General features: G+C 42.2%; 1 long non-coding RNA gene across 1 annotated transcript; it reads right to left on the bottom strand.

The window, feature by feature from the left end:
• Positions 1-4,259: 4,259 nt before the first annotated feature.
• On the bottom strand, positions 4,260-4,696 carry LOC143781114 (uncharacterized). The gene is made up of 3 exons (XR_013216569.1): positions 4,658-4,696; positions 4,516-4,579; positions 4,260-4,333 (listed from the first exon to the last, which is right to left on the bottom strand). It is a non-coding gene; the product is annotated as an uncharacterized LOC143781114 (long non-coding RNA).
• Between the last annotated feature and the right edge of the window lie 4,125 nt (positions 4,697-8,821).

Raw genomic sequence — 8,821 nt, 5'->3', positions numbered from 1 at the left:
AAATAATAGGTAGAAGATGAAGAAGAAGATGAATAAGGTGAAGAAGTTGATGTCAAAGAAGCTGATGATGAGGATAATGAAGAAGAAAGCGTGGGAGAAGAAAAAAAGAAGGTGAAGGGCGTTGAAGTAGTGAAACATCAATATGTGGCATAAAAAAAAAAAAAAAATTAACATAGTCAAATTCTTTCTAACGCCGAACGTCATCCAAAAAAAAAAAAATCCTGCTATTCTATTACATTGGGCTAAACCTCTGTGCCTTTAATGTCTCCGCCACGTCCCCCAATACATCCTACATTATTCTTAGTTGTTTTCCTTCATGTAGAATGAACCTACAAGTGTATAAAGGGTTTATTTTAATTCTGATATTTTCGTCCCATTGACTTGCATTGGGATCGGGTATCGGTATCGGATTGGATCCGATATTTTGACGGTATCGGCCGATACTTTCCGATACCGATACTTTCCGATATCGGAAAGTATCGCTCAACACTACCCATAAATACATTTCTTTATCTAAATAAAAACAAAATCACACAATAAAAGTACACATATTTAGTATCGCCGCGTCCGTAACAACCCCACCTATAAAATTATATCACTAGTTAACCCCTTCAGTGAACACCGTAATAAAAAAAAAAACCAAGGCAAAAAACAACGCTTTATTCTCATACCGCCAAACAAAAAGTGGAATAACACGCGATCAAAAAGACGGATATAAATAACCATGGTACCGCTGAAAACGTCATCTTGTCCCGCAAAAAAAACCTCCATACAGCATCATCAGCAGAAAAATAAAAAAGTTATAGCTCTCAGAATAAAGCGATGCAAAAACAATTATTTTTTTATATAAAATAGTTTTTTTTGTGTAAAAGCGCCAAAACATAAAAAAAATTACATAAATGAGGTATCACTGTAATCGTACTGACCTGAAGAATAAAACTGCTTTATCAATTTTACCACACGTGGAATGGTATAAACGCCCCCCCTAAAAGAATTTCAGGAATTGCTGGTTTTTGTTCATTCCGCCTCCCAAAAATCGAAATAAAAAACGATCAAAAAATGTCATGTGCCCGAAAATGGTACCAATAAAAACGTCAACTCATCCCGCAAAAAACAAGAGCTCACATGACTCTGTGAGCCAAAATGTGGATAAATTATAGCTCTCAAAATGTGGTGATGCAAAAACTATTTTTTGCAATAAAAAGCGTCTTTTAGGGTGTGATGGCTGCCAACCATAAAAATCCGCCCAAAAAACGCTATAAAAGTAAATCAAATCCCCCTTCATCACCCCCTTAGTTAGGGAAAAATAATAAAATGTAAAAAAATATATATATTTCCATTTTCCCGTTAGGCTACTTTCACACTAGCGTCTGTACGGGGCCGTCGCGCTGCGTCGGCCCGACGTACCGACGCATACTGTGCAAGCGCCGCACAACGGGGGCAGCGGATGCTGTTTTTCCACGCATCCGCTGCCCCATTGTGAGGTGCGGGGAGGTGGGGGCGGAGTTCCAGCTGCGCATGCGCGGTCGGAAATGGTGGACCGTCGGCACAAAAAAAGTTACATGTAACGTTTTTTGCTGCCTGCGGTCCGCCACAACACAACGCAACCGTCGCACGACGGTTGCGACGTGTGTCAATACGTCGCAATGCGTCGCTAATGTTAGTCTATGGGGAAAAAACGCATACTGCAGATGACTTTGCAGGATGCGTTTTTTTGCCAAAACGACGCATTGCGACGTATGCAAAAAAACGCTAGTGTGAAAGTAGCGCTAGGGTTAGGACTAGGGTTAGGGCTAGGGTTAGGGTTGAGGTTAGGGCTAGGGATAGGGCTGGGGTTAGGGTTGGGGTTAGGGTTTCAGTTAGAATTGGGGAGTTTTCACTGTTTAGGCACATCAGGGGCTCTCCAAACGCGACATGGCGTCCGATCTCAATTCCAGCCAATTCTGCTTTGAAAAACTAAAACAGTGCTCCTTCCCTTCCGAGTTCTCCTGTGCGCCCAAACAGTGGTTCCCCCCAACATATGGGGTATCAGCGTTCTCAGGACAAGTTGGACAACAACTTTTGCGGTCCAATTTGTCCTGTTACCCTTGGGAAAATAAAAACGTGGGGGCTAAAATATCAGTTTCGTGGAAAAAAATATATTTTTTATTTTCACGGCTCAGCGTTATAAACTGTAGTGAAACACTTGTTGGTTCAAAGTTCTCACAACAAATCTAGATAAGTTCCCTGGGGGGTCTAGTTTCCAATATGGGGTCACTTGTGGGGGGTTTCTACTGTTTAGGTACATCAGGGGCTCTGCAAATGCAACATGACACCTGCAGACCAATCCATCTAAGTCTGCATTTCAAACGGCGCTCCTTCCCTTCCGAGCTCTGCCGCGCGCCCAAACAGTGGTTCCCCCCAATGTATGGGGTATCAGCGTACTCAGGACAAATTGAGCAATAACTTTTGTTGTCTAATTTCTCTTGTTACCCTTAGGAAAAAAAAATTGCGGGCTAAAACGTCAGGGGCTCTCCAAACACGACATGGGTTCCGATCTCAATTCCAGCAAATTTTGCATTGAAAAGTCAAATGGCGCTCCTTCCCTTCTGCGCTCTGCCATGCGCTCAAACAGTGGTTTATCCCCATATATGAAGTATCAGCGTACTCAGGACAAATTGCACAACAACTTTTGGGGTCCAATTTATCCTGTTACCCTTGGGAAAATAAAAAATTTGGGGCAAAAAGATCATTTTTTGTGAAAATTAATATGAATTTTTTTTTACGGCTCTACATTATAAACTTCTGTGAAGCACTTGGAGGTTCAAAGTGCTCACCACACATCTAGATTAGTTCCTTAGAGGGTCTACTTTCCAAAATGGTGTCACTTGTGGGGGTTTCCACTGTTTAGGCACATCAGGGGCTCTCCAATCGCAACATGGGTTCCGATCTCAATTCCAGCAAATCTTGCATTGAAAAGTCAAATGGCGCTCCTTCCCTTCCGAGCTCTGCCATGTGCCCAATCAATGGTTTACCCCAACATGTGGGGTATCGGCGTACTCAGGACAAATTGTACAACGATTTTTTTGGTCCAATTTCTCCTGTTACCCTTGGTAAAATAAAACAAATTGGATCTGAAGTAAAAATTTTGTGAAAAAAAAGTTAAATGTTCAATTTTTTTTAAACATTCCAAAAATTCCTGTGAAGCACCTGAAGGGTTAATAAACTTTTTGAATGTGGTTTTGAGTACCTTGAGGGGTGCAGTTTTTAGAATGGTGTCACTTTTGGGCATTTTCTGTCATATAGACCCCTCAAAGTCACTTCAAGTGTGAGGTGGTCCGTAAAAAAAATGGTTTTGCAAATTTTGTTGCAAAAATGAGAAATCGCTGGTCAAATTTTAACCCATATAACTCCCTAACAAAAAAAAATTTTGTTTCCAAAATTGTGCTGATGTAAAGCAGACATGTGGGAAATGTTGTTTATTAACTATATTATGAGATTTAACTCTCTAATTTAAGGGCATAAAAACTAAAAGTTTGAAAATTGCTAAATTTTCATAATTTTCGACAAATTTTAGTTTTTTTCACAAATAAATGCAAGTCATATCGAAGACGTTTTACCACTATCATGAAGTACAATATGTCACGAGAAAACAATGTCAGAATCACCAGGATCCGTTGAAGCGTTTTAGAGTTATGACCTCATAAAGTGACAGTGGTCAGAATTCTAAAAATTGGCCCTGTCACTTAGGTGAAAACAGGCTTCGGGATGAAGGGGTTAAATGTTCATATTAACAGTAATTTTGACCAGGGGTGCCTAAACTTTTACATGCCACTGTGTAAAACAGTGTCAGTTTATCCTATGTGATGGATGCAGCAATCTCAGTATATCTTTTGTGATTTATAAAGCAGTCTTACTGTATTCTATGTGATATATATGAAGCAATATTAGTGTCTCCTATTTGATGCATGCAGTATACTGCAATGTACGGGCATTACAATGGCAGATTGTCAATTTTCATTCAGCAATATTCATTGCAACTTGTTTCTAGAATACACATATGGAGTCAAAATTGTCAATACACCTGTGGATAAATTCCCAGAGGATCCCCTTTCCAAAATGGGGTCACTTGAGAGGGAATTCTGCTCTTCTGGCATTAAGGGCCTCTGTATATGAAGCAAACTATTCTGCGATAATTTGTTCTCCAAGAGTCCAATAGCGCTCCGTCCCTCCCGAGCCTTATCGTGTGGCTATATATAAAATAAACTTTGGCACTCAACTTGTAATGATGTGGAATTTTAATAGCAGCCACTTGTACAGACGTTTCGGTCACACTTTGACCTTCTTCAGTGTACTGCGATAATGTGCAAATAAAGTATTTACAATAATACAAAATCACATAAAATATAAATAACAACAAAGTAATGAAAAAATGGAAAATAATGAGGAGACTTATATATTATGCATCTATAGTGATGGATGGGAAGGGGAATGGGGGAATGGAGCGGAGAGAAAGAAATAAGGGAGGAGTCATACCTTGTCTCTTAGAAATGCTTATTATGTGTGGCTTGAAGTCAGATTAAGGTCCTATATTTGGATCCTAAGGTATAAATGTATCTGTTTTTAGACAGGTGTAGGTTATGGCACTTTAGACCAAACTTTTAAGAGTCAGACTAACCCCTGTTTGATGTGAATCAGGATACTGCTGTGAGGGACAATGTCCAGGGACGTTTCTCTGTTTATCTAGATAATGGACTGTATCTACGAAAAACAATATATAAGGACATATAACAGGGAATCGTTTGTCCAAACCAGTAGTATAAGGGATATAGTGATACCAACCCAAATATACCACCTGTCAGAAGTGGTGATATGCTATATATCCTTTTCAGAGGCAGAAACCGTGAGCAATCTGGTATAGCATGAATTGGCTGGGTGCGTGCGGTGTACCCAGATATATCCTCTTCAGAGGTAGAAACTATAAGCGATGTAATATAGCATATAAATAAACTGGCAGGGTGCGTGCGGTGTACCCAGATAGTGGTAATGTACGTACCCTGTATAATGGTAGTGAATAAGGACCCAGTGGATGGACCAGGGTGAGAACTCCCCTGTCTAAAAGAAGAGGTGGACGGATTAGGCTATGAAAATGACAGCACCCATGATATAGAACACTGACGCTAATAAATGGGTCTTACCAGGAGAGACAGGGATGCAGGTGTGGAACGCGGTGTCCGCCGCTTGTTCCGTGATGTGCTGCCATGCCTGCAAAGACGCCAGTATATGGCCAGGGGGCGGGACCGCTGGACGGCGTGAAACCGGAAGTGCGTCACCGGAAGTGACGCACTGTATATGCCGGCGACGCTCTGCGTGTCAGTGATGTGGAAACTATCATGGAGGTGCGTTCCACCTTCCTTTGTAATGCACAGGGACTTGGCAAATGGGGCTGACCCAAAGTGGGAGGAGCTATAAACAAAAGAAATAGTGGATGTGAGGGTGTTATTGTTAAGTCCTGTGCTAATGACCTGCACTGTAGAAAAAAGACAGAAAGGAGGGGAGAGGAGAGATTTTGAGTAATGATAAGTACAAAACCAGAGACCATAAGGATAAGTTGGGGATCCAGGGGGAAGGAGGATCGGGATGTGAACATTTGCGTGCCGTCAATTTCAATACTGATGACTCTGTAAAACAAAGCTATATGTTAATACAACATTTTAGAAGAGTGAATGCAAGCATGTACAAGGTAAATAAACCATACAAAGTTAATCACAGAGTCTATAGGAAGGCCAGGAGATCATAATCCCTGTTGAGGCCTCTTGGTGTTATAGTTTCAAGTTCATGTATCCAAAAGGCCTCTCTTCTTATGAGGGTTTGGATACGGTTGCCCCCCCGTCGAGGTGCTGGGACATGTTCTATTACCTGGAATTTCAGCTGAGGTATAGAATGTCCAGCGTCAATGAAATGGTGGGGTAGTGGCAGCAACGTATTTTTGCATCTTATTGTCGACTTGTGTTTACTGATACGGTCCCGTATCGGTTGAGAAGTTTCGCCAATATATAAAAGGCCACAAGGGCATTTAATGGAATACACCACAAAAGAGGTATCACAGGTGCTATAGTCTTTGATTTGATATCGCTTGCCCGAATGTGGGTGATAAAAGTGATCTCCCTTTAAGACATTTCCGCATTGATTGCAATGAAGGCATGGATGTGTGCCAGTCCTGGGTTGGGAGAGGAATCTCTGGGTGGAAGAGCGTGAGCCTGATCCAATGTCGGCTTTGACCAATGTATCACGGATATTACGTGCCCGTTTATAACAGGGAAGGAAGTGATTGCGGAATTCCGGTATATCCGGATATGCCTCTTGTAGTAGTCTCCAATGTTTCCTAATGCTGTGATGGAGTATATGGACGTAGGGATGGTAGGTATGTACAAATGGTAAGCGATTTGTGACAGGTTGTTTGAGGTTGGTTGGTGGATTTAGGGCATCATGTAATATGTTAGGGGGATATCCCCGTTCACTGAATTTATTGTACATCTCATTCAACCTTTCTTGCTTCTTGGATGGATTGGTAACTATACGCTCCACCCTCTGAAATTGTGAGCGGGGGATGGCATTTTTGGTAGTTACGGGGTGCAGACTACTGTAATGGAGCAAGCTATTTCGGTCAGTGGACTTTCTATATAGATCTGTACTTATGTTACCATCCTTATCCTTCAATACTAAAGTGTCGAGGAAACTGACCTGATGTTCGTCTTTCGTCATGGTGAATGAGAGACCTGGCCAAGAGGCATTTAATGTTTCAAAAAATTGGTCAAGAGTGTCAAGTGGTCCAGTCCATATACAAAAAATATCGTCTATGAACCTCTTCCAGGTGACACAGTGAGTCCTAAAGAGGGTGTTGGGGTAGACCACCCCTTCCTCGAATGCGGCCATATACGTGTTTGCATACGGAGGCGCCATGTTGGACCCCATGGCGGTCCCCTGTGCCTGGAGGTAGTAGATGTCCTCAAATAGGAAGTAGTTCCTGGTGAGAACCGTGGTAAGTAGCTCAAGACACAAATCAATCGTGTCGTGATGTAGTTCAGATGTTGTCAGTAATTGTCTGACACAGTCAATTCCTCGGTCGTGGGGGATGGACGTGTAAAGGTCCTTCACGTCAAAAGACACCAGAAAGGAGTTAATGGGGACAGTGCCTAATGTCTGTAGTGTTCTGAGGAAAGCCCCAGTGTCAAGTAGATATGACTGAGATTTTTGTGTCAAAGGGGTGAGGACTTTTTCCAAAAAAATGGATAAAGGGGATAGGATAGAGTCCGTCGCTGCGATGATTGGTCGGCCAGGTGGGTTGATAAGACTTTTGTGTACTTTGGGAAGTAGGTAAAGTACAGGCGTCACTGGATTTGTTTTGGTAAGAAAATCTTTAGTTTTAGAATCAATCACTCCCATATCAAGGTATGTGTGGAGTATGGCTGATATACTGTCACGTGTTTCCCCTGTGGGATCTCTACTCAATTTAATATAAATTCTGCTGTTATTAAGCTGGCGGTGGGCTTCTTTAATGTAGTCCGTCCTGTTCATGACTACTATGGCCCCGCCTTTGTCGGCGGGTTTAATAATAATGGATTTATCTTTACATAGGGCCTGTGATGCCTGAAAGTCAAGATTGGATAAATTGGAGGAGTAGTGTAACCTACCCCCCTCGGCATCTCGCCGGAGTTGGCTGAATGCTCTGTCTATAAATTCAATAAAAGTTTCCACCGCATGTGACTCTCTTGGTGGGCGATATGTGCTTTTATTGCGGAGACCAAGTTGGTCTATAGAGATATGAGCCTGTCGTATGGGAGGGGAAACAGTGTGCGTATTGTTTGTATTAGAGAAGTGTGTCAGTAGTCTGATACGGCGGTAGAATCGTTGTAACTCCATATCGAGTTCAAACGTACTCAATTTGGAGTATGGGCAAAATGACAGTCCTTTCTGTAGGAGATTGTGTTCCGCAATGCTAAGTGTTCTGGAGGAAATATTGATGACTAAGGAATTAGTACCTGGGAGCGTGTTACTCTGTAGAAATCTGGATTTCTTCCTCCGCTGGCTCCGACGGGGCCTTTTCTTCTTGGGTACCGCTTGCGTTGATCTAAAAAATGGCGAGTCGTGTTGATGCGATTGTCTCTTCTGTCTGTGTCTGAACCAGATGTTGATGCTTCGTTTGACGAATATTGGTTGAACCTAGGAGGATCAGAGCGGGAAGTAAGGTTATTACGCCAATGATATACGCGATTATTATCATAATCTTCCAAGTCCCTCTGGAACTTAATCCTCTTTCTATTCTCAGTGTCTCTCTTGTGTTGTTCAATAACAGTTCGTACTTTGGCCTTAAGGGTGCCTAATTCTTCAGCGGTACTTGATGAGGCTAGTTGGGACTCAATATTTTTGATGGTATCACTAGACTGAACAATGGCACTTTGTAAATGTTCAACAGTTAATGTCATTAAATCGAACGAGCATTTGTTGAGTATTTGTTCAAACTTTAAGCAGAAGGCGGAGGAGTCGCTGAACAGTGTTGGTCGCAGAGGTACTCTCAGGCCCCTTGGGATGCGATTGACTCTGAGGTATTCGGACAGTGTTGCACAGTGTAGTTCCAAATTGACAAGATGTCGAGATTCCCGTTCAAGGTCCCTTCCCCTGGTTTCCCTAGGTGGGACCTTGAGGAAGTCACTAGATAGGTTGGACTTAGAGAGAATATATCTAGTGACTTCCTCAAGGTCCCACCTAGGGAAACCAGGGGAAGGGACCTTGAACGGGAATCTCGACATCTTGTCAATTTGGAACTACACTGTGCAACACT

The sequence above is a fragment of the Ranitomeya variabilis genome, chromosome 6 (assembly GCF_051348905.1).
Source record: "Ranitomeya variabilis isolate aRanVar5 chromosome 6, aRanVar5.hap1, whole genome shotgun sequence".
In the NCBI taxonomy this organism is placed as follows: domain Eukaryota; kingdom Metazoa; phylum Chordata; class Amphibia; order Anura; family Dendrobatidae; genus Ranitomeya; species Ranitomeya variabilis.
This window is presented reverse-complemented; position numbering and strand designations above follow the sequence as displayed.